We start from the raw sequence: 26363 nt of genomic DNA, 5'->3' as shown, positions 1-26363 counted from the left end.
TCTCTCTTTCTTCTTTCAGAACCCCATCACTTTGGCAGTGGTCTTTGCATTTCAGCAGCGCAGAGTGAACTATGCTAGATCAACACTGAAGACCATTTTGAAGCAGTCATAATGGACAATTCTGAGAACATGACCTCTGTAGGTAAGCAGGGTCATTTCACCCTTAATTGATAGATGCTCCATGTCGGAATCTTTCCTCCACTGGATGTTCACAGGGGACAGTTGGCTTAGTGCAAGCCCTGGGAACGACTGCTGCCATGCCTGATGGCCACACATCCTGCCCTTCCAGCCCAGCAGAGATGTTGGGCTTTGTGAGAAGGAGGGTAGCCCTAAGTTGCAGGCATTGTGCAATTAAGTGGCTGGAGGGCTCTTCTGGGAATCTGAGCCTTTTCCTGCCCATTGGAGGAGGTGGGCATGTCATGGAGGACACTTCCCCCTTGTGTTTAAACGTAGCCATGAGAATGTCTAAGGAATGTGGGATTGTTTATTATTTTCATACCCCTTCCCACCCTTGTAACATGAAATCCACAACAAAACTTTGTTTGTTGCACTTTTATCCTCACCTCCCATCTCATGCTCATCTCATCTCATCTCATGGGCACATCCAAATGTGTATCTGAAAACCAGTAATGGTCTGTACTGGTACATGGAGGAGATAGTGATGGACTAAGTGTGTGGTAACTAACTGACACTGAATCAAGACACAGCAGTGTAGCATTGCAGTGCTACTTGGGAAGCAGCTCGAGCAAGCTGCTTGGTGTGGCATAGAAGCCATGGTGAAGAATCAGACGACAGACAGGTTTCAGAGAGGTGCAGAAAGGCTGGAAGCGGGAGCAGGAATGAGAAGTCCGTCCCGCCCCGCCTTTTGCCAGCTTTATTTATACTTTAAACATGTCGCAATCCCTTGCAATACACTGAAGGCCAGGGAACCGGCTGTCTCTGCCCGGCTCTCTGGCTAACCGCAATACACATTCCATTAACAAAGATAAAGGGGGCTTTTCCATAACACTGTCTTCCCATCCTCCTCTCTTGTTTACAATACCCAGGCAATGAATCAGAGGTCTGCGGCTTCTAACAAGGCAGAGGCTTATAGATGTGCCTAGGTGCCAACGCAAGTGTGCTTGTGGATTGCCATGTCTCTAAAAGCCTGATGTTCTATGCATTTTCCTACACAGCAGGGGTTCTTTCATTCTGCAGGAGAGACCTTTTGGGAACAGAGAATCATCCTGTCATGGATGGGACTGCCCTTCCTCTGGAAGAACAACTTGCAATATTAATGAAGCCACACGTAGTCAAAGGTTGTGTGGGTATTCTGGGCTGCAGCCAGTGGTGTCACTAGGGTTTGCTTCACTCAGTGTGGAAAGCCAGCACATCGCCCTCGTGATGGACCTCCTCCAGTGCAGTTAGTGGGGCAATTCCCCGTTTGTGGGTGTGGTGATTTACTATTGCCCCAACACCACTGGTTTTTGTTTTTTTGCTATAACATTTGAAGGAATGGAGATACGGCAGTGTTGTTTGTTTCATTGCATTCTTCATGAAATTACACATCAAGTGATATATCGCATGATGGTATTACTCAAAAATACCAAGATTTTAAATATTTTGGCCAGTAGTTGTGTCACCCCCTCTGCATGTCACCTGCTGCGGCCCACACTCTCCTAGCAACACCACTGGCTCCAGTTTTTCTCAGAAAACATTGTTTTCTGACTTCCTCGGCTAGCTGCAATTTCTTCCTTTGACCTTGCATTGAATTTCTCTTCAATATTACAGAAGCATCGGTTTCGAACCAGACTGGAAGAAAGAGGCAGCAGATTTCAAAGGAAAGCATCCACACAAAAGAGAAACCCTATAAATGCTCTGAGTGTGGAAAGAGCTTCACTTACAGCAGCAGCCTTATAACCCATCAGAGAACCCACACAGGGGAGAAACCCTATTCATGCCAGGAACGTGGAAGGAGCTTCAGTGACAGTGGCAACCTTAGAAAGCATCAGAGAACCCACACAGGGGAGAAACCCTATATGTGCCTGGAGTGTGGAAGGAGCTTCAGCCATACTGGTGATCTTATGAACCATCAGAAAATTCACTCCGGTGAGAAACCATACACATGCCATGAGTGTGGAAAGAGCTTCAGGATCAGCACAAAACTTATAACCCTCTCAGGGTGGAAATCCTATATGTGCCTGCAGTGTGGAAAGGGCTTCAGTGAGAATGGTGAACTTACGAACCTTCAATATCATCAGACAAAACACACAGGAGAAAAACGCTCCACGTGCCAGGAGTGTGGAAAGAGCTTCAGTCGGAATGATCGTCTTAGAAATCATCAGAGAACTCACACAGGGGAGAAACCCTATATATGCCTGGAGTGTGGAAAGAGCTTCAGTCGGAATGATCATCTTAGAAATCATCAGAGAACTCACACAGGTGAGAAACCCTATACATGCCAGGAGTGTGGAGAGAGCTTCAGTTCCAGCGGCACCCTTATAACCCATCAGAGAACCCACTCAGGGGAGAAACCCTATACATGCCTAGAGTGTGGAAAGAGCTTCAGTTCCAGCGGCACCCTTATAACCCATCAGAGAACCCACTCAGGGGAGAAACTCTATATGTGCCTGGAGTGTGGAAAGAGCTTCAGTCAGAGTGGTAGTCTTGGGCGACATCACAGAATCCACACCAGGGAGAAACCTTATACATGTCAGGAGTGTGGAAAGAGCTTCAGAGAGAATGGTAAACTTAAGATCCATCAGAGAACACACTCAGGGGAGAAACCCTATACATGCCAGGAGTGTGGAAAGAGTTTCTCTGAGATTAGTGGACTTAAGATCCATCAGAGAACCCACACAGGTGAGAAGCCATATACATGCGAAGATTGTGGAAAGAGCTTCAGTTGCAGCAGGAACCTTACTACCCATCAGAGAACCCACACAGGGGAAAAACCCTATACATGCCAGGAGTGTGGAAAGAGCTTCAGTTGCAACAGCAGCCTTATAACCCATCAGAGAATTCACTCAGGGGAGAAACCCTATACATGCCTAGAGTGTGGAATGAGCTTCCGTTCCAGCAAAAGCCTTACAATCCATCTGAGAATCCACTCAGGGGAGAAACCCTATAAATGCCTAGAGTGTGGAAAGAGCTTCAGTTCCAGCAAAAGCCTTATAACCCATCAGAGAATCCACTCAGGGGAGAAACCCTATATGTGCCAGGAATGTGAAAAGAGCTTCAGTTGCAGCAGCAACCTTAGAACCCATCAGAGAACCCACTCAGGGGAGAAACCCTATATGTGCCTGGAGTGTGGAAAGAGCTTCAGTCAGAGTGGTGTTCTTGGGAAACATCACAAAATCCACACTGGGCAGAAACTTTATACATGTCAGGAGTGTGGAAAGAGCTTCAGAGAGAATGGTCAACTTAAGATCCATCAGAGAACACACTCAGGGGAGAAACCTTATACATGTTTGGAGTGTGGAATGAGCTTCAGCCAGAGTGGTGTACTTAAGATCCATCAGAGAACACACTCAGGGGAGAAACCTTATACATGTTTGGAGTGTGGAATGAGCTTCAGCCAGAGTGGTGTACTTATGAGACATCAGAGAACACACTCAGGGGAGAAACCCTATACATGCCAGGAATGTGGAAAGAGCTTCAGTTCCAGCAGCACCCTTAGAACCCATCAGAGAACCCACTCAGGGGAGAAACCCTATATGTGCCTGGAGTGTGGAAAGAGCTTCAGTCAGAGTGGTGTTCTTGGGAAACATCACAGAATCCACACCGGGGAGAAACCTTATACATGTCAGGAGTGTGGAAGGTGCTTCAGAGATAATGGTAAACTTAAAATCCATCAGAGAACACACTCAGGGGAGAAACCCTATTCATGCCAGGAATGTGGAAAGAGCTTCAGTTGCAATACGAGCATTACACTGCATCAGAGAACCCACACAGGGGAGATACCTTATACATGTCTGGAGTGTGGAAAGAGCTTCAGCCAGAGTGGTGTCCTTTGGAGACATCAAACAACCCACACAGGGGAGAAGCCTTATACTTGTCTGGAGTGTGGAAAGAGCTTCAACCAGAGTGGTGCACTTTGGAGACATCAAAGAACTCACACAGGGGAGAAACCCTATACATGCCATGAATGTGGAAAGAGCTTTCGTCGGGGTAGTAGACTTACAGACCATCATAAAACTCACACAGTGGGGTAGGAGCAGGGCTTTAATTGTAATAGAACACACCGGAATTGCGTTCTGGCATTTTTTGTTGTTTTTTTTTTTTTGCACTGAGGGAGGGATTTCAAAACTCTGACCTTGTGCTCCACCTTTTTTTTTTCTTTTTGCACTGCCGGCTAGGGAGGGATTCAAACCTCCGACCTCGTGTTTCATAGCCCAGCACTCTCTCCATTGAGCTATAGGAACTGCTGTAGTGAATGTGCTCAGAAGTAATATATAAGGTCTTGAGCCCAGCGTGTGGCCATCAGCATCTCAAGTATTAGTTCCAAACACTTTGAGTCTAAGAGCTCCTATGGCTCAATTGCTAAAGTGCTGGTCTGTGGAGACAGAGGCTGGGGGTTCAAATCCCTATGAGGAATAAATTTTTTTCTTTTTAGGTGGGGAGGTGCTCCGTGGCTGCAAAATATAAAGGTTGGTTGCCAGTTGCCAAAAGGGGGGCCAGTTGAGGCTGCAAAACTCCTCAAAGTTCAGTCCCAGGCAGGCTTTCCTTTGGCCTTTTTTTTTTAAGTCCCAGTCTCCCAGCCTTTTTTAACCCACAGCCTCCAGCAGGGGGCTCACTCCAGGATCTACAGCAGCAGTTACCAGCCAGGGCAGGTGTCCTGAACCCTCCTCCCTGAAGAGTCCTGTAGGAGATACATGCAGGCACATAATCATCAAAGACTATTAGGGGATCCTGTATTTGGAGCCCTCCCTATCTCAGCACAAGAGACTGAGAGCCTGAAAGGTCCAAGGCAGACACTCCCAATGGGTGATGGGGGCAGACCTGATCCCTGCAAGGCCTTTCGCACCCCTTTATGTTACACTCCAGCTGTGGCAGGAGTGCTTTTGCTATCAGGGAGCTCACACGGGATGGGCGTGTGTGTGTGTGTGTGTAGTTATTGACTATGTCTAGTTGTAACTTATTTCTCCAATAAAAAATGGTTTATAAATAAATAAATAAAAGATTAACAAGTTGTGAGTTCCTGCACCTTTTTTTTTTTTTTTTTTTTTTTTACAAAAAAAGCACTGGGTAACAGTATACTTGTCAGGAATGGGGAAGAAGCTTCAGTTGAAACAGCAGCTTTCCAACCCACCAGAGAACCCACATGGGGGGAAACACTATACATGTCAGTTGGGCTAAAGACATTAGAATGCTGAAATCCTGTATGTGCCAAGAGTGTGCAAATAGCTTTATTATTATTATTATTTTTTTTTTGCAATACTTTATTTATTTATTACACATTCAGGTAAGGAACATTGGATAGACTTAGGGATGGGACTACATAGGTTACACATAAGGGTATTGGCCATCGATTACAACATACATTGGTCCAAACAAAATTATTCATCAATAGAAAAATTATCATATTTATTGATCTACTGATTAATAGTTTAACTAAACAATCAATATTTTTTCTCTAACCTTATCTATCCAATCATAAAAAGGCTTCAAATTTTTACTTATACACTCTTCTTACCACTAAACTAATATTTAAAATAAAATTTGTCTTCTCTGATTCTTAGTTTCTAATATCACATTTAAAAGGAATGTCTCCAGTTACAATGGTAATACACACTTCAATATCACTTATAACATATGTATCTTTTTCCAAAATTTCCTTATTTTTTCGCCTATCCACCACATATAATAAAAAATTCCCTCAATTCTTTACTCATCCAACATTTATTTGATGACCCAGGGTACACTTTTACTATTTTCTCTAAAATAAATTGCCATCTATAGATTATTTTATAGAACTTCTCTTTTAAAAGATAACCCTTTTATTTATCTTAATCCCATTTTAGTTTTCACAATACTTGTGTTCTAAATTTCCATTTTCATCTACTTTAATTTAATATGATTAATAAAATATGCTTCATTTCTAACAAAAAATTTAAATCATTAATAGCTACATAAAAAAAATTTCTACTTGCTATTCAGCCATTTTAACTTCTGTCTTAATACTTGTTTTGTTCTCTGTTTTCTTGGTACTTTCCTTCTTGCTCCTCCCACTACTCCTTCCATTTCTTCTTTTTCTTCTTAAATCTCTTAAATTTCTTGGCCCCTCTCTTTTTTCCCTTCTTTTTCTTCCTTCTGTTGTTTTTGGATTTAATCCCAAAGTCCTTCCTCTTCTTGGGACAGCGTGCTCTCTGGACGTTCCCTCTATTTTCTTCCTTCAAATTCTTAATTCTTATAGTGACCATTGCTTTTTCCATCTCCTGTCTCACTTCAAAGTACTCCACTTCTTTAGCTTCATCCAACATTAGATCCATTCTTTTTTCTTGTCTGTTATTTGTAATCTGTTCCTGTTTGATTAACAGGGAGGAGTTTGTCTGGTTCATTTGTTCAGATAATTTTCTGACCTGTTGCTCCATTTCATTTCTAAAATCCATCAAAAAATCCATTAATAAGGACTGGCTTTTACTAACATTCTTTAAATTTTTAATGCCATTTTTTTCCATATCAAATCCAGTCACTTCTTGTAGGGCTAATTTCCAATTTTTGTGTCCAAAAAGTATAAAGCAATATTCCAAGTCCAATCAACAACAATGTCAAATCAATCAAACAATTAAAGAGTCATCCAAATCTTTATCTTGCATCTCTTCTTCCAAAAAGGGTGGATCAATAATCCAGGTCCATAATACTGCCAAATTAAGTTAGTATGCCTTTAAATGACCAGGCTTGAATCAAGGCTTTTTGCTGGTAAACGAAAGTAAAATTTGTTTCATCCATTAAGATTACTTATTTATTTCTCTTTGGTGCATACCATTAAACAAAGTAATCTTGTGTTTGCTCCAGCAGGGGTTTCTTTAAATCCAAATTCGCTTATTTCCCCTCTGGGTGGCTACTGGCCAACGTAAATAATCTTTTAAAATTATCTTTTCCTCCTTCCAACCTCTTGATTGCAGTTCTCCTTATAGCCTTTTAATGAGCCAAGTTTACTCACATTTTAAAGCTTTCTTCACTGTCATGTTGTTGTATCTAGGCCATGGGAGGGGGAGTTTTCAGCTTCCCGGATCTTCTCCAAGATGGTGACTGGGGTAGAATGTGATTCAGCACAGAGCAAATGGAGAGAAACCTTGAAATTGCCTGTTTCAAAAGACTCCCCATTCAAGCTCTCAGCTCTTCGTACCATCTTCGTGGCAACAAAGCTTGCCTTAGTTGTTTAGGCACATGAAAAACACATCTATTTAGCAGTCTCCATGGGAGCCCTCCGAGGTTCACTGCTACTTCACTGCTACACTGCCTTTGCCCTCAACTTGGGAGTTCTTCAAAGTAGCCAACAACACAAAAGAGATTCAGTGTAAAAATAATATAGCCAAAGGAGCAGCAGAAAATGTTTTCAGAAGAGCCCAGGTGTCAAAACCAGAGGAAGATAGTGTGAAGACTCAGGAATTCATACTGGGGGAAGCAGCCTGTGTCTCCCTGTGTCTCTCCATAAGAACAGCTGCCAATGGGGAACATTCTCAGATGATAAACTTGGTATCTAGGCCAGTGTTTCTCAAACTGTGGGTTGGGACCCATTAGGTGTGTTGCAAGCCAATTTCAGTTGGCTCCCCATTCATTTCAATGTATATTTTATTTTTAATATATTAGACTTGATGCTACCCTGGTATGTGATACTATTTGGGGAAATGTGACAATTCTGTACTTTTAACAGTTTATATATGCTTTTAACCATGATAGCCAATGGGGCTCACTGCTGGGTAAGTGTGGATAGGATGGCAGCCTTCGGGAATGTTTTTCAAACAGATCAGCAACTGCTTGGAAGGGTTTGCAGAGGTCTTCTTTGTTTTAAATAAATTTTGAAACACATACATATCGTAAATTTTAATTTTTTTATGTTGTCATATGGAGATGTTAAGCATTTTCCTGCTCGATGATATCACTTCTGGCCATGACATTGTTCCAGATGAATGACAGCACTTCTGGTGAGTCCTGACAGATTATCATTCTGGGTCCCAGTGGGTCCCAGTGCTGAAAGGATTGAGAACTGCTATTCTAGGCTGTCAGGACTTCAAGACTAAATGGATAGGGCTTGCTAACTAAACACTTGTTTCAGGTTTGAGTTACTCAAGGGAGAGAAAGTTACTCTCAGACAGACTGCATCTTGTGCTTTGTGAGAACTTTGGGCTCTGATTGGCCAGAATCTTTGAGAAGGTATTTCTCAGGTATAAAGGTTCTTCTTGGGAGGGTCTTATTTGCCCTTCTTTCTGATGGCCTGGCCTGGCAGGCAGGGGCTGAAACTTTGGTTCCAGGTGAAACAGCCCAATCCTAACCTGTGCTGGAACAGGCAGACTGGCTGACAGGGTTGCAGGTGACTGTGGTGCAATTAGGGGCAAGGGGATATTTTTCCCCTTACCCCAAGCACTGCCCCAGCCACTGCAATGGGGCTACTCAGATCTGCACCAGCTAAATTGCGGGTGCAGATCCGAGCAGCCTGGAGTTAGGCCGGGCTGCTGGGGAGGGGGGTTAGAATCTGACCCAAGCGCCAGAGGCAAATCACACCTCCCTCCTAGGCCCTGCCACTTATTTGGGAGTCAATGCCTGACAGTAGTGGAATTTTCTTCCAGGTACTGATGAAGATGCTTGAAGAAGGTAAAGGGGCAAGGGGATGAAGCAGACATCCAGGAATGGGGATATGGGGGGAAAAGGGGAGTGGAAGAGATGCAGCCAAGATCTGTCCATTTGTTGCTCCTTTTGGACAGAGATGTATCTGCGTCGGGCTGATTCTAATCTGGCCAGCACACTTACACCTCTCTCTCTTTCTCTGTCTCTCTCTCCCTGTCATGAATATGTACAGTTTAGGCCTGGTAGCACACAGCACCTGAACCAAACTAAACCAGTAACAGAGAAGTGGCTTGCAGCTCCTAGCTGCAAGGATGTGAGTAACAACAGCCAACGAAATTAACAACTCAATGGGAGGTAATAATGTAGCACCTATGCAGACAGAAAGGTGCCCATCAAGGATGGAATGCAGCTCTGGATCTCCAGTGGGGAGGGGAAGAACTAAGAGGGCTAGCATCCAGCCCCACTTCCAGAAGTTTCTGTCCCCAAGAGTTTCTGATTGGACAGTTCAAATAAGTACAGAGTCACCCCCATCCTGTTAGCCTGAGGAGTATAAGAGCAAAGCCCAAGGGGTGTGTCTGAATTGTCTTTTTGGTGGAAAAGATTGTGGGTGCAAGATCCTGCAGGGAGAGCCTGGTCCACCAGGGCCATGTGGCCTCATAGGTAACCTGCGGTGCAGGCCAGAGGTAAGACTTTTCAGGGAGTGGGAAGGCAGGGAGTGGGTGGAAAAGGGTGAGGGAAGGAGAGGATCGGGCCAGGAAGGAGTGGGACCAGTCCCACCGGAGCCTATGCATTTTATGCTTTTCCTGATTTTAGAAATGGGCTATGTCAGATGCAAGGGAGGGCACCAAGATGCAGGTCTCTTGTTATCTGGTGTGCTCCCTGGGGCATTTGGTGGTCCGCTGTGAGATACAGGAAGCTGGACTAGATGGGCCTATGGCCTGATCCAGTGGGGCTATTCTTATGTTTCTTATGCTTCTATGATCCTATGCAGGGCCTATGAGAAGAATTTTAGCAGGAGGTACACAGTTTCTTCTGGGCCCCTTCCCAAAGGAAAGCAGGAAGTGGTGCATGCGCACTGACCACTAGGCAGTACTTACCTTGCAAAGGCTTCCCTCATCTGGGAGTTTCTTTCTCTGATGCAAGATTTGTCATGGAAAGTACTGAGAGTAGTCAGGTTGACTGAGGGGAGTAGGATATAGTGGTTAGTGCTCAAACACCACTTCCTGTTCTCTGCTTTCCTCCCCCCCATCAGCAGCAGAATGGGGAAGGAAACCTCCATCTCAGCTAAAGAGACCTGGCATCCAAGTGCTGTCTGGGACCTGCTCTTCAATGTCATGCACATTGGGGCAAAAAATCAAAACTTTAGATATAGGCTGGTGGGTTCTGAGCTGTCTGTGACAGATCAGGAGAGAGATCTTGGGGTGGTGGTGGACAGATGAAAGTGTCAACCCAATGTGTGGCGGCAGTGAAGAAGGCCAATTCTATGCTTGGGATCATTAGAAAAGGTATTGAGAACAAAACGGCTAATATTATAATGCCGTTGTACAAATCTATGGTAAGGCCACACCTGGAGTATTGTGTCCAGTTCTGGTCGCCGCATCTCAAAAAAGACATAGTGGAAATGGAAAAGGTGCAAAAGAGAGTGACTAAGATGATTACTGGGCTGGGGCACCTTCCTTATGAGGAAAGGCTATGGCGTTTGGGCCTCTTCAGCCTAGAGAAGAGTTGCCTGAGGGGGGACATGATTGAGACTTACAAAATTATACAGGAGATGGACAGAGTGGATAGGGAGATGCTCTTTGCACTCTCACATAACACCAGAACGAGGGGACATCCACTAAAATTGAGTGTTGGAAGAGTTAGGGCAGACAAAAGAAAATATTTCTTTACTCAGCGTGTGATTGGTCTGTGGAACTCCTTGCCACAGGATGTGGTGATGGTGACTGGCCTGGACACCTTTAAAAGGGGATTGGACAAGTTTCTGGAGGAAAAATCCATTACGGGGTACAAGCCATGATGTGTATGTGCAACCTCCTGATTTTAGAAATGGGCTATGTCAGAATGCCAGATGCAAGGGAGGTCACCAGGATGAGGTCTCTTGTTATCAGGTGTGCTCCCTGGGGCATTTGGTGGGCTGCTGTGAGATACAGGAAGCTGGACTAGATGGGCCTATGGCCTGATCCAGTGGGGCTGTTCTTATGTTATTATAAGATGCTATGCCTCCCAGTACCATCTATTGAAAAGTGCCCAGACATAAAAACCAGAGGAAGATGGATAGTCTGGGAATAAGGATGTGCTGGGATAGCCCAGTGAGAAAGCCAAGCTTCTAGTTCTCATGGAGCCTGGGACAGTCTACCAAGCATGGCAGACAGCAGAATAACTGCTCTACTTCTTTTAAGGTTGAGAATCCAAGCTGTGATTTCGGACACCTTACACGTGGCAGTAAAGGCTCTAGACACTCTTGTGATTACCTCAGGAAGGTAACATGTGGTCTAAACTTCAACCAAAGTTGAGGGGGTGTCAGCAGTTGGGCACAGCTGGTTGCAACATGGGACAGCCAGAGGTGGTGCCCAGAGCACCCAGGTCACACCACAGCCCTTGAGCATGGCAGGTGCTCTGATGAATCTTAGCTGAGGATAGCCATGTGCTCTCAGTAGCAGTATGAAGATCCAGTGTATATTTTTGCAGACAGGTGCCTAGTACTCAGTGAGGGGATGAATTAATCTCCCAGGAAAGTGTGCCTAGGGTGACTGCAGCCTCAGTCCCAGGGGGCTTCTACTTCTACTACTCAGGAGTAAGTGCCATTGAACTCAATGGGGCTTACTCCCGGGAAAGTGTGCCTAGGGTGACTGCAGCCTCAGTCCCAGGGGGCTTCTACTTCTACTACTCAGGAGTAAGTGCCATTGAACTCAATGGGGCTTACTCCCGGGAAAGTGTGCCTAGGGTGACTGCAGCCTCAGTCCCAGGGGGCTTCTACTTCTACTACTCAGGAGTAAGTGCCATTGAACTCAATGGGGCTTACTCCCGGGAAAGTGTGCCTAGGGTGACTGCAGCCTCAGTCCCAGGGGGCTTCGACTTCTACTACTCAGGAGTAAGTGCCATTGAACTCAATGGGGCTTACTCCCAGGAAACTGTGCCTAGGGTGACTGCAGCCTCAGTCCCAGGGGGCTTCGACTTCTACTACTCAGGAGTAAGTGCCATTGAACTCAATGGGGCTTACTCCCGGGAAAGTGTGCCTAGGGTGACTGCAGCCTCAGTCCCAGGGGGCTTCTACTTCTGACTTCTACTACTCAGGAGTAAGTGCCATTGAACTCAATGGGGCTTACTCCCGGGAAAGTGTGCCTAGGGTGACTGCAGCCTCAGTCCCAGAAGGCTTCTGCGTCTCACTTCTACTACTCAGGAGTAAGTGCCATTGAACTCAATGGGGCTTACTCCCGGGAAAGTGTGCCTAGGGTGACTGCAGCCTCAGCTCAGCGCCTTCCACTCCCTGCAAAGCCCTTCCCTGCCCCTCCCCCTATCTGGGTCTATTCCAGGGGCCTCTTCCCATCCCAGCATGTCAATGGGAGGAAGTCAGTGGAACCAGCAGTCCTCAGGACACTCTAGCAATTCCAACTCTGTGGACTTAACCCACTGGGAGCCTTGGAGGGAAGGGAGGAAGGGCTCTGTCTGCAGCCAGAGAATGGCCTGGCTCCATTTCCATCCCAGAAGAGACTGCAGGCAGGAACTGGGGGAGGGCCTGCCTGGGCTGTCCTGGGCTTTGCTCTGCTTCCCCACCCCAGTCGGTTGCATTATTATTATTAACAGTATTTATAGACTGCTTTTCAACAAGAAGTTCACAAAGCGGTTTACAGAGAAAAAGCAAATAACTAATGACTCCCAGGTCTTGGTCTTGGATTGATCAAGAGCACATCCTGCTCATTCCGGCTTCATAACATCCTGCTTTTGCACTCTGCACACGCTCAGAGGCACTGTCCTTTTCCATTGGAGGCTTCCAGATCCCACCTCCCTGGTGCAGTGATGCCCTCCTCTTTCCAGCCTCCCCTCTCCCATGGCCTTTGTTCCCTTTCTGCTGCTGCTGCCACCTGAGATCTTCCTTTTCTTACAGCTTCCCTTTGCACTCTGCACAGGCACAGAGGCACTGTCGCCTTTAATTGCTTGATTCCATAAGGCAAGTCCCTCATATTGCCCTTCTCTTTCCAGCCTCCCCTCTCCTCTTCTTTCCTTCCTGCTGCTGCCTGAGATCTTTCTTGCCCCACATCCTGCTTTTGCACTCTGCATGTGCCCAGAGGTGCTGTCGTTTTCCATTGGAAGGATCTGGATCCCACCTCCCTCCTGCAGTGATGCTCTCCTTCCAGCCTCCCCCTCCTCTGGCCCTTCCTCCCTTCCTGCTGCTGCCTTCCTTCCTTCCTTCCCTGCTGCTTTTCCCTCCTGGGCCAGGAAATGCGTCTCCGGAAAGGGAGCTGTGTGTGTGCCAGAGGGGCCTCCAGAGGAGGGCGGTGGGCAAAGAGCCGCAGCCACTACTGCCCATTTCTGGCTCCTTTCAGGCCCACAGCGAGGGATCTGGGCTGCTACTACCAGGTAAGGGGGGAAGGACTGTGGCCAGCACCTCAGTCTCTTGGTCACACACCTGCTTGCACTGCAGGATCCATGTGCAAATGATGTGCCGCCAGCTTTTGTTCTCTCCCCCACCCCCAGCCACCTGCATTTGTGGCTTTGAGTGGCTTGAACTGGATTGATTGAGTGTTCAGCATCTCACCCATTTTTCCTTTACTTTGTTTGAATCAATCAGGAGATGTTCCAGCAAGGGGTCAAATTCAGTATTTATATACAATCCCGCCCCCCCATCACACAGCATCAAGTCCACCAAGTTGAATTTTTCTAAGCAATTTCAAAGTAGTATTGCACTGGTGGCAGATTCTGGGGGGGGGGGGCGGTGGAAGGCGAGAGAGAGAGAGCTGCTTAGGGGTCTCATTCATTCCAGGATACCATTCCCCCTCATTGGAGACCCCTCTTCTAAATTTCAGATGTGTTGGAGCTCAGTACTTTCAAGGGGTGAAGGGAAAGAAGGGATTTTGTACATGCTTAAGAGAAATCTCATTTAGGCCTACTTTTAATGTTTATTTGCTGAACAGTAAAAACATAAGGAGCCCTGCTGGATCAGGCCAAAGGCCCATCTAGTCCAGCTTCCTGTATATCACAGTGGCCCACCAAATGCCCCAGGGAGCACACAAGACAACAGGCACAATCTGAGTCCCAGTGCCTTCCCCTGCATCTGGCAATCAGAGGCAGCCTGCCTCTAAAACCAAGAGCTTGCGCATACCTACTATGACTTATAACCCGTAATTAATTTCTCTAGAAATTTGTCCAATCCCCTCTTAAAATCATCCAGGCAAGATGCCATCACTACTTCCTGTGGCAAGGAGTTCCACAAACCAATTACGCAGTGTGTACAGAAATATTTTCTTCTGTCTGACCTAACTCTCCCAACACTCAACTTTCTTGGATGTCCCCTGGTTCTGGTGTTACGTGAGAGGGAAAAGAGCGTCTCTCTCACCACTCTGTCCATCCCCTGCATGATTTTGTATGTCTCAATCATGTCGTAGCCAGCTCATCTGACACCTGGGGCCCATAAATTTTTGACACCCCCATACGACAAAATTATTTAATTAATTATCATTATGAATTAATTAATTAATTCAAAATGTTAATTAATATTTTCATACCACCCATCTTCTAAGGAGCTCAGGGTGGTGAGCATGGTTCTTCCCCTTCTTTTGTCCTCACAACAACCCCGTGGGAGGTGAGGCTGAGAGATAGCAATAGTCATGACAGATCGGGGTGTCAAGTTCGGGCAGAGCCCGGGTGGAACCCACCTGGGAGATGTGGCTCCAAGGTGACAATCTTGGAATAGGAGTGCAGGTCTACTCATGGCTCCCTCTAAACACAAACACTGGATCCGCCCCGTGTCACCTTACTAACACCTTATTGGTGCTATGCTGTGTCATACTAGTATCTCATTGACTCTTTGCATAATCAGTCACATTGGTCTGTTTTAAGTTAAGGAAATTACTTTTTAATTACATAAGGAAGTTGTATTTTTGTTTTTTGGCCATAACTATTGATAGAATGGAGATATACCACTCCGGTTTTTTTCATTGCATTCTGCTGTAAAATACAAATTGAATGGTATATATGATGGTATTATGCCTACAAATCACAATTTTGGTCACTAGGAGTGTCACACACACACACCCCTGAGGGTGGCACCCGGAGCTGATGGTCCCCTTAGCCCCCCCACTTTGTATGCCAGTGTACCAGAGAGTGACTGGCTATGCCTTCTGTGTACCTACACTAGATATCATGTTGACCTGGATGAAAAACATAAAAGCATCCCTCTGTTTGAACTTGAGTAACCTGGGTTTGGTGATCACAGAATTACCTGATTGGCAGAGTGGAGCCCACCAGGCCACTCCATTCCATCCCTTGAGCTAGACCAGGGGTGACAAACTTATTTCATACAGTATAGGCCAAATAGTATTCCTGATGCCTGCTGAGGGCCAGAAGTGATGTCATAAAGCAGGACATGACTAGAAATAAGCACTTTATCCTCACTTAGGAACTCATTAGCTGCGAATGACAGAAGATAAAATAGGCAAATCTTAATCATATTTTCAAGATATGGGAGAGCCCAATTATCATGTGGGCAGACCTTTTCAGTAGCGACACCTCAGCTGACAGTGGTGCTGGGAGAGCCCAAGGGCCAGATAAAGAGGTTCAAGAGGCCACTTCTGGCCTGAGAGCCTTCTGTTTGACACCCCTAAGCTTGATAGACAGTTTGGCTGCCCAGTCAGTAGGCCCATGCCAATCACCAAGGAGTCATCACTACTCCTGAAATGAGGAACGACTTGAATTCCCAAGAACTCAAAGAATCCATACGACTATGTGGCTGGTTGATAATGCCCTTTCAGAGGAAGGACAAGAGCTGCTACAGGAACCTTTCCCAGCAACTCCTCCTCCTTCTGGGCCAGCATGGAGCTTCTTGGAATTACAGGTGCACACAATTAAGGACTAATAGGGAAAAGGGGACATCACAAGCCTGTTTCCTCTTAAAAAGACTGACTGGTGGCAGAAGAAAAGAGGCTGTCAAGTTTCCCCACCTCTTTCTCATGTGGTTCTTCGCACCTGCTGGAAGCCCCCAGATTGTCCTCCCTTGCTGGCCCATCTCTTTCTGAACTGATGCTGTGTCCAGGTTGACCTGCTCATAGGAAATCTCTTTTTTCTTCCAGAGACCCCTTTCGTTTGTAGTGGTATTTGTACTTCAGCAGTCCAGAGTGGGCTCCAATAGATCAATACTCAAAACCATTCTGAGATCATGACCTCTGTAGGTAAGAATGGTCCTTTTCCTTGTAATTGACAGATGCCTGTGTGGAAATCCCTGCTTCATTGGATGTGGCTAGTGGGAACAGGGAGCTAGGTGCATGCCCTGGGCATGATTTCTGCCATGCCTGATGGCCCCCACATCCTCCCTTCTCGGGCTAGCACAGCTTTCTTGACGAGGAGGGTAACCCTAAACTGGGGACATTGTTCCATAAACAGGCTAGAAGCCTTTGGGCATCTTGGCCTTTTGCCGCCCATTGGAGGAGGTGGGCATGTTGTGGAGAACAACTCGTCCTTATCTCTCAAGCACAGCCTTAAGAATGGCTAAGTAATGTGGAATGGCTTCTTAATTTGGATTCCCCTTTCTGCCTTTGTAACATTACCTCCACAAATTATCCTCCAGATTTCTGGAGGAAAACTCCATTATAGATTACATGCCATGATGAGATGAGATGAGCTGGTCTCTCATCATGAAGGTTGGGTAGAAACCATTTTCTGTTGCCCAAATTGGTCGTGGATGCCAATTATTTGCTGAGATTCCTTTGCCTTCTCTGAATAAAATTCAGTATGAACGAAGCCTAATGTAGACACAGGTTCTTGTCGGCTCAGAAAACAAATACGCTGTACGACTTCTCCAGCTAGCTGTAATTCCTTTCTTTGATCTTGCATTGCATTTGACTTCATATTTCAGAAGCACCAGTTCGGAACCAGACTGGAGGAAAGAGGAAGCAGGTTTCAAAGGAAAGCGTCCACAAAACAGAGAAACCCTATAAATGTTCTGAGTGTGGAAAGAGCTTCAGTTTCTGCTACAGTCTTAAAGCCCATCAGAGAACCCACTCTGGGGAGAAACCCTATGCATGTCTGGAGTGTGGAAAGAGCTTCTCTGTCAATGGCAATCTTAAGATCCATCAGAGAACCCACACAGGGGAAAAACCCTATAAATGTCTGGAGTGTGGAAAAAGCTTCAGCAACAGCAGTGGTTTTACTTCCCATCAGAGAACCCACACAAGGGAAAAACCCTATAAATGTCTGGAGTGTGGAAAAAGCTTCAGTCAGAGTGGTGTACTTACCAGACATCAGAGAATTCACACGGGTGAGAAACCCTATACATGCCAGGAGTGTGGAAAGAGTTTCTCTCAGATAAGTGGACTTACGAATCATAGGAGAACTCACACAGGTGAGAAACCGTATACATGCCAGGAGTGTGGAAACAGCTTCAGTCTGTTGGAAACACTTAGAATCCATCAGAGAACTCATTCACGGGAGAAACCCTATACATGCCTGGAGTGTGGAAAGAGCTTCAGTCAGATGGGTATTCTTTGGAGACATAAGAAAATTCACACAGGTGAGAAACCCTATACATGCCAGGAATGTGGAAAGAGTTTCACCGACAGTGGCGATCTTACAAAACATCAGAGAATTCACACAGGGGAGAAACCTTATACATGCCTGGAGTGTGGAAACAGCTTCAGTCTGTTGGAAATACTTAGAATCCATCAGAGAACTCACTCACGGGAGAAACCCTATACATGCCTGGAGTGTGGAAAGAGCTTCAGTCAGAGGGGTATTCTTTGGAGACATAAGAAAATTCACACAGGTGAGAAACCCTATACATGCCAGGAATGTGCTAAGAGTTTCACCGACAGTGGCAATCTTACAAAACATCAGAGAATTCACACAGGGGAGAAACCTTATACATGTCAGGAGTGCGGGAAGAGCTTCGGTTCCAGTAGCAGCCTTAGAAGCCATCAGAAAACCCACATGGGGGAGAAACCCTATACATGTCAGGAGTGCGGGGAGAGTTTCCGTACTGGTAGCACCCTTATAAGTCATCACAGAACCCACACAGGAGAGAAACCCTACGCATGTCAGGAGTGTGGAAAGAGTTTCGCTGACAGTGGCAGTCTTAGAAAACATAAGAGAACCCACACAGGAGAGAAACCCTATACCTGTCAGGAATGTGGAAAGAACTTCAGTCGGAGTGGTATACTTAGGATCCATCAGAGAACTCACACAGGGGAGAAACCCTATACATGTCAGGAGTGCGGGAAGAGCTTTGGTTCCAGTGGCAGCCTTAGAAGCCATCAGAAAACCCACACGGGGGAGAAACCCTATACATGTCAGGAGTGCGGGGAGAGTTTCAGTACTGGTAGCACCCTTATAAGTCATCACAGAACCCACACAGGAGAGAAACCCTACGCATGTCAGGAGTGTGGAAAGGGTTTCGCTGACAGTAGCAGTCTTAGAAAACATAAGAGAACCCACACAGGAGAGAAACCCTATACCTGTCAGGAATGTGGAAAGAACTTCAGTCGGAGTGGTATACTTAGGATCCATCAGAGAACTCACACAGGGGAGAAACCCTATACATGTCAGGAGTGTGGAAAGAGCTTTAGTCGGAGTTATAACCTGACGACCCATCAGAGAACTCACACAGGGTAGTGTGGAAAGAGCTACACTCAGTGTGGTGATCTTAGGAGACATCAGAGAATCCACACTGGGGAGAAACCTTATACATGTCAGGAATGTGGAAGGAGCTTCAGTTGCAGAAGCAGCCTTACAATCCATCAGAGAATCCACACGGGAGAAACCTTATACTTGTCAGGAGTGTGGAAAGAGCTTCAGTTGTAGCAGCAGCCTTACTACCCATCAGAGAACCCTCACAGGGGAAAAACCCTGTACATGCCAGGAGTGTGGAAAGAGCTTCAGGCAGAGTAGTGCACTTATAACCCATCAGAGAACCCACACAAGGGAAAAGCCCTATAAATGTCTGGAGTGTGGAAAAAGCTTCAACCAGAGTGGTGTACTTACCACACATCAGAGAATTCACACAGGGGAGAAACCCTTTACATGCCAGGAGTGTGGAAAGAGCTTTAGTCGGAATAGGCAACTGAAGGCTCATTGGAGAACACATGAACCTCAGAAAATGTCTGCGTGCTAGGATTGTGGAAAGAGATTTCCGCAATCACTCACTCAGCTCTTAGTATGCATAAAAGGGAAGACTGTTGCGTTCACCATATAAATGCTACCAAGTGCAGGTAAGGGTGTTCAGAGTTGAGTTCCTTCCTTCACATCCAAGAAGTGGTGCTTGAAAAATTCTTAGTACTTACCCAGTCTTCCATTGAAATGTATACGCAGTAGTAATTTCTCCTTTCTAAAGAATAATGGCTGTCAGTGTATGCCCTATTATCAGTGGTGTAGTTAAAGGGGGGGCAGGGGAGTACATTGCCCTGGGTATCACGCCTATGTGGGTTGCCAAAAAAGTTGACTTAGCCTATGTACCTTTAGAAGTTTTTTGTTTATTTTGCCCATCATGACTGCAATGAACCAGCAATCTTGTTCCTACCCGCTTATCTGGATCTTTTAAGGGTACTTCATCTTGAACCACTTGTACTGGCCATTAGTTATTGTTTTAGTAAAAATTTATTGTTACTGTATAAATCATCAACGTATATTATTTTGTCAGTGTTCAGTAGTGAAAAAGGGCTTTCTCCTGCCTTTCCCCTCTACTTGAGAGTTGTTCAAGGTAGCTAACTACACAAAGATGAACCAGTGTTAAAATAGTATAACCAAAGGAGAAGGCTTTGAAAAGAGCCCAAGTGTGTAAAAACCAAGGGATGATAGCGTGAAGACATCGCATTCTCCATTTTGTGTCCGAAACTCCAACTTGACACGCTCAGGCATTTGTAGGAGGGAAGATGCTATGCCTCCCAGTACCATCCATTTTGTAAATAGATGTAAAATACAATATACAAAGAACAGTACACATTATATTGAAAAGTGCCCAGACATAAAAACCAGAGGAAGATGGATAGTCTGGGAATAAGGATATGCTGGGACAGCACAGTGAGAAAGCCAAGCTTCTAGTTCTCATGGAGCCTGGGACAGTCTACCAAGCATGGCAGACAGCAGAATAACTGCGCTACATCTTTTAAGGTTGAGAATCCAAGCCGTGATTTAGGACACATGATAGTAAAGGTTCTAGACACTCTCAGTCCATGGCCAGCAAAGAAGAGGATACTGATGCGTGCTCAGCGCCCAACTTTCCCCAGGCTGGTGAAAATGTCCCAGGATGTTGCATCACCACGTTTTAGGTTTCTTGGACAGACATGATGAGCAACATCTCGGTGGCCCAAGGTTCCAGGGGCCCCAGGTCATGACAAATCGATATAGTACAAAAAAAGTTTATTACAAAATAAATTGGGGTACCTCAAGCTCAGTCTATCCAGGGCTTCATTTCCAGTGAAGCTTTAATCCACTTTCGGTGCTCTTCTATTACACCAGCGCTTTCTGGAGGCTGTAGTTTGTAAAGGGTAGCTGTAATAGCAGCCAGATTCCTGAACAAAATATAGTCCTCCAGAATGCATTGGGGAATTTGAAGTGCCTTGAAGGTGGATTAAAGCTGTGTAGTAGAAATGCTTACCAGGTTATCTTCATGAGCATCATCACGTATTAGCACAATTCAAACATGGGAAAGTTGCATAAACAACTTTTTAAAGGGCAAAAATTAAGACACTTCTCTATTTAACAGAACTGTCTGTCTCCAAACTAACACCTGAATTGGAGAACGGAATGATTTTTCTCTTTTGTAGCATGGCAAATCTATTTTTCCAGCTTGGGTAGCAAAGAGGGGTTGGAAGTTGGGGAGAGAAACTTAAGAGAGCTGCACGTTGGCTGAAGTACATGTCACTCAGCCAGTGTTTTGCCGAATTCCCTTTCCAAACTTGGTCTAGAGAACTTACACCCACTTTAAGCTACTTAGGTCCTCTCTACTCAAAACAATCCTAATTCTGCATAAAGCACTGCTGCATCCCACCACTAGGACAGCTCCCCTGTTCAACCTGAAGAGTTCCTCCTTCCTCCACTCTCCCGCCAGCCAGCAGCTTCTCCAGACATTGCAGCAATACCTTGGTTCCCAGCAGCTCCTGGGCGTGACAGCCACACACCAGTCTCCAGTGGTCCCCATTCAGCCAGTCCTCCAAGCTCCTTCCTTCTACACCCACCAACTCTCACTGCTGCAGCTTCTGCTTTTATCCTTGAAGACCTTGTTGACTCTAGTGGCTGCAGCTACAGTGCCATTGAACTCAATGGCTTTGCTCTGCCTTCCCCATTCTAGAAACTGTGAGTGCAGGTAGGAGTTCTACAGGGACGGCGTAGTGGGGGGGGGAGAGATGGAAGCCTGCCTAGGCGGTCCTGGGCTTTGCCCTACTTTCCCATTCCAGAAAAGTAGGAGTTCTACAGGGATATATTAGTGGGGGGGGGGGGAGGGATATGTGGCCTGCTACCTGCCTCAAAGCCCCCTCCCCTTTAAGCAGGTACAGCCAAATCTTTGACAGTTATAAACGGGGGGGGGGGGAGTAAAGGCAGCGTTAACAAGTGGGAGCATGTATTTCAGGGGACATGCTTGTAACCACCTGCTTCTGGCTGACACTTGATCGACTGCTTGGCTAACTAACTGCAGATCAGGCAGTTGCTGATAACCAAAGTTTTGAGGAAGCCTGCAAAGTTTTGCAAGGCGCGCAAACTAGATGAGAAGACTAGCAGTCTCAGAGTGGTCCACACGCTCCAGGGCAGTGGCGCAACTAACAATCCTGCTGCCCGGTCCAGAGCGCAAGATGATGCCCCGGAAGTGATGTCACATCCGGAAGTGATGTCACTCTCGGGTTTTGATTTCACACCCACTTTTTTAAAAAGTGAAAAATAAAAAATCTGCCACATCCCCCAAGCTGCCTCCCCCCAGCACCAGCTCCCTCCTACTCACCTCCACTCCCTCTGAGGTCTTACACTGGCCTGCTCCTGCATGGGGGGGGAGCAGTTGCCACCACTGGCACGCGCCCCACCAGCCAGGCACATTGGGCCACAGGGGGCAATGGGCTACATTGAGGAGAGCCCTGCACATGTGAGGGGAGGTGGGCATGCCCCCGCCGCCATTTTGTCTGGTGGCACAGCTCAGGGCCAGCCACTGGGGGGGGAGCTGTGAAGAAACTGCCCTTCACATTGATTGTGGGGGAAGGAGAACTCGGGGCAGGCAGGGGGAGGAAGTAGTGCCTGACTGACTGAGGCTCCAATCCTATCTGCGCTTACCTTGGAGTAAGCCCCATTGGGTATAATGGGACTTACTTCTGAGTAGACCTGCCTGGGCTGGGTTCTCAGGCTCCTGTGTCAGCCCCACTTTCCTGGGTGTAAGTCCCATTGGTTATAAAGGGACTTACTTCTGAGTAGACATGCTTGAGCTGGGCTGGGCTCAGGCTCCTGTCCCAGCCCCACTTTCCTGGGAGTAAGCCCCATTGGCTATAATGGGACTTGTCCTGGAACCTTCCCCTGCATCCGGCAATCAGAGGCAGCTTGCCTCTAAAATCAAGAGCTTGCACATACCTACTATGACTTGTAACTCCTAATGTACTTTTCCTCCAGAAATTTGTCCAATCCCCTCTTAAAGGCAGGCAGACAAGATGCCATCACTGCTTCCTGTGGCAAGGAGTTCCACAAACTAATTACATGCTGGGTAAAGAAATATTTTCTTCTGTCTGTCCTAACCCTCCCAACACTCAATTTTAGTGGATGTCCCCTGGTTCTGGTGTTGTGTGAGAGTGTAAAGAGCATCTCCCTATCCACTCTGTCCATCTCCTGCATGATTTTATATGTCTCAATCATGTCCCCCCTCAGGCGCCTCTTTTCTAGGCTGAAGAGACCCAAGCCGTAGCCTTTCCTCATAGGGAAAGGAGGTGAGGTGAGGAGGACAGAGTCTTTTTCTAAGCTTTGTTTGAGCTATGGCTGAAATGTATAAAAGCAGGGGTGCTCAATAGGTAGATCGCGAGGCAAAATGAGTAGATCGTGGAGTGCTGACCCTCCCCCTTCAGGTGCCTCTGGGAGGAAACACCGGGAGTAAGGCCCATTGTACTCAATGGGGCTTACTCCCAGGTAAGTGTGGCTAGGATTGCAGCCTCACAGCCTAATCCTAGGCATGTCTACTCAGGAGTAAGTCCTGTTATACTCAGTGGGGCTCAAGGTACACCAACATACATTGTACACATAAATGTTATATGTTATGATGGCGCGAACATTGTAAAAAAAACTGGTAGATCTCCGGGCCTTGCTGGGTTTCAAAGTAGCTCTCCAGCCAAAAAAGTGTGAGCACCCCTGTATAAAAGTGTTGCATCCCACTGAAAGGGTGCTTCTGGACTGGAGCTGTGCGCTTTGCTGAAATAAAGGAACTTCAGAACCTTCCATCCTTCAGTGTCTTGCTTATTCGGCCACAGTGGCACTGGACTAGGAGGTTTCAAGGAAAACAAGCTTTTGTTCTCAGCCAGCTGCTGGTCTCAGGGTGTGAGTTGATATACAAAACAAATCTTCATTGTAAAGCATTAGTCAGATTTCTGATTGGCAAAATGCAAATTGCAAAGCCTCAGACACATTCTTGATTGGCAAACAGCATATCACATGGACTTTTGTCTCTGCTTACATGGCTTGCTACTCAAGTTTTGCTTAGCATGTTCTTACTAAATCAGGCATTACAGTAAAGTCCCTTATTAGCTAAGCTTGCTTGCGTAAAGTCCCTTTTTCTCCTGCTCATTTGCAGTTAAAGCTCACAGTTTCCTTGTCATTTTGCAAAAACAACCTGCAAAACAACTAGTTTTAGCTCTGAAAACATTCTTGCGGTCAAGCCTAGTCAGCAACACCTTTTCTCTGTTTGTATAGACACAAAAAAAAACATTCAAGGGGTATCTTTAAGGTATCTTGCTGACCCAAGTAGCTTAAGCATAGGGCTAAGCATCTTATTTATGCTCACAGCAAGGCCCAAACGGGGCTTCTGAATAGAGTCAAACATTCCAAATTCTGAGGGACTTTCCCACAGACAGACCCACCCCTTTCTACCAACTGATGCTGCCCTTTGGGGTAGTCGTATGACAGAAGGAAGGCAGAAAAGTGGAAGTGAGTAAAGAAATATTTTCTTTTGACTGTCCTAACTCTCCCAACGCTCAATTTTTAGTGGATATCCCCTGGTTCTGGTGTTATGTGAGATTGTAAAGAGCATCTCTCTCTCCACTCTATCCTTCCTGTGCATAATTTTGTATGTCTCAATATATATGAATATATATACTTGAATATATTTTCATATACATGAATAGTTGGTTTTGGCATAGAGGCAGGGAATTAACATATACTGTACTTGAATTTTTTTAAGGGCAAAAAAAACAACACCCCACCATTTTCTGTTTAACAGGACTGTTCTGTCTCCAGATCAATAGCAGAATACAAAGGAAGTGATGTTTGTTCACTTTCATAGCACAGAAAATCTTATTTTTATAGATGTTTTACAGTGGGGAAAGGTGGCTGGGGGAGGGGGTCTGCGAACAGGGAGGGGACAAAGGGTGGGTGGTGGGGAAGGAGATGCAACCACCAACTGCCCAGGTGTTGCTCCTTTCAGACACACAGAGGCAGGGAGTCCTGCTGGGCTGCCTCTGTCAGGTAAGGGGGAGAACAGATCTGCCCAGCAGTGAGGTCTCTGGATCACATGCCTGCTTTCCTCCCATTCCCTCTGCTTCTCCCCCTTTCTCATGTTTGTTCCCCCTTCCCCACACACCCCCAGCAAGTCCTCTCTCAGCTTTGAGGCTTGGGCACCCACCTTTCCAGTTTCCCTTCCTACTGCTTCCCTCAGGCTGCTGCCTGAGATCTTTCTTGTCCTACATCCTGTTTTTGTACTCTGCATGCGCTCAGAGGTACTGTTGTTTTTCATTGGAGGATTCCATATGGCAAATCCCTCCTGCTGCCCTCCTCTTTCCAGCCTCCTCTCTCTTCTGGCCCTTTCTTCCCTAGTGCTGCTGCAGCTGCCTGAGATCTTCCTTGTCCTTCCTTCCCTCTCCTGGCCCAGGAAATGCATCTCCAGAAAAGGGGAAGGTGCCTGCGAATGGTTGGAGGAGCTTCTGGGGAAGGAGGGGTTTGAGATGCAGCCACCCACTGCCCATTTCTTGTTCCCTTTGGGCAGACAGAGGCGAGGGAGCCGTGCTGGGCTGCTTCTGTCAGGTAAGTGGCCAGCACTGCATCTCTCACTCACACACCTGCTTTTCTCCCATTCTTTCTGCTCCCCCCCCCACAGGTATTCTGCTTCTCCCCCTTTCTCATGCTCACTCTCCCCTCGCACACACTCCCAGAAAGTCCTGTCCCAGCTTTGAGACTTGGGCACCCACCACCCTCTCAGATGACTTTCCCTTCCAGACTTGGTCAGTCCCTCCAGCCCAAGGGGCACTGCTTGCCAGACTGTGGGCTGCCAGTGAGGTGCTGGGAGAGCCCAGGGGAGCTTCAGAGGGCCTTCTGTTGGACACCTCTGAGCTAGACAGACAGTTTGGCTGTCCAATCAGTAGGCACATGCCATTCGCCAAGGAGACATCACTACTCCAGATATCTTCCCAAGAATTCAAGGAATCCACATGGCTGGTTGATAATGGCTTTTCAAAGAAAGGACAAAGGATGCTTGTGCTTTGCCTCTCCTCCTATTCTCTCTCTCTCTCTGTCACACACACACATGCCCCCCCATGTCTTCTCCCAGCTTTGAGGCTTCCACACCCACCATCTGAGATGTCTTTCCCTTCTAGTCTTGGTGAACCCCTCCAGCCCAACAGGCACTGCTTGCCAGACCCAAAGCTGCCAGTCCCAAGGCGGGACTTCTTGTCCCTTTGCGCCCTGAGCAGAGAACTCTTTGCAGAGCCTCCTGCAGCAGCACAAAACAGCCTCCTCATCAGGCACCCAAAGAGCCTGTTCCCAGCCTCCAGGCAGGCGCAAGGAGCTGAAGGCTCTATCCTATTCATATCTACTCAGAAGTACTTCCCTTTATAGTCAGTGGAGCTTACTTCCAGGTAAGTATGGATAGGATTGCAGTGTGAATCTTGGATCACTCCAGCAAAGTCCCAGAGTGTCACTTCCTTGTCAGAAATCAATGAGCCTTTGGATGGTTGAATTGCAGAGTCACAAACATAGTTGGGCAACTGTGTGAAGATGCCTGAGCAAGAGATGTGTGAGTAGCTGAAGGGCAGCTGGACCTGTGATCTGCCTTGAGAACTTCCAGCCTCAAGCCTTACACCCTCCACACCATGGGCTGCCCACCCACCCGCTTTCCTAACAGACCAGCTAAGCAAGCAGCAAGAGGAAATTGTGGCAAGAGGTGATGGGGCTCCTATTGTATTGGAAGGGGAGGTGGTGCATATTTGCAGGAGTGGCAC

General features: G+C 46.6%; 1 pseudogene; it reads left to right on the top strand.

The window, feature by feature from the left end:
* The first annotated feature begins 116 nt into the window (after window positions 1–116).
* On the top strand, window positions 117–19540 carry LOC136639130 (zinc finger protein 850-like; annotated as a pseudogene).
* The last annotated feature ends 6823 nt before the right edge of the window (window positions 19541–26363 follow it).

The sequence above is a fragment of the Tiliqua scincoides genome, chromosome 2, assembly GCF_035046505.1.
Source record: "Tiliqua scincoides isolate rTilSci1 chromosome 2, rTilSci1.hap2, whole genome shotgun sequence".
In the NCBI taxonomy this organism is placed as follows: Eukaryota; Metazoa; Chordata; class Lepidosauria; order Squamata; family Scincidae; genus Tiliqua; species Tiliqua scincoides.
The sequence above is the reverse complement of the archived record's forward strand: the minus strand, read 5'-3'. Positions and strand labels throughout refer to the sequence as shown.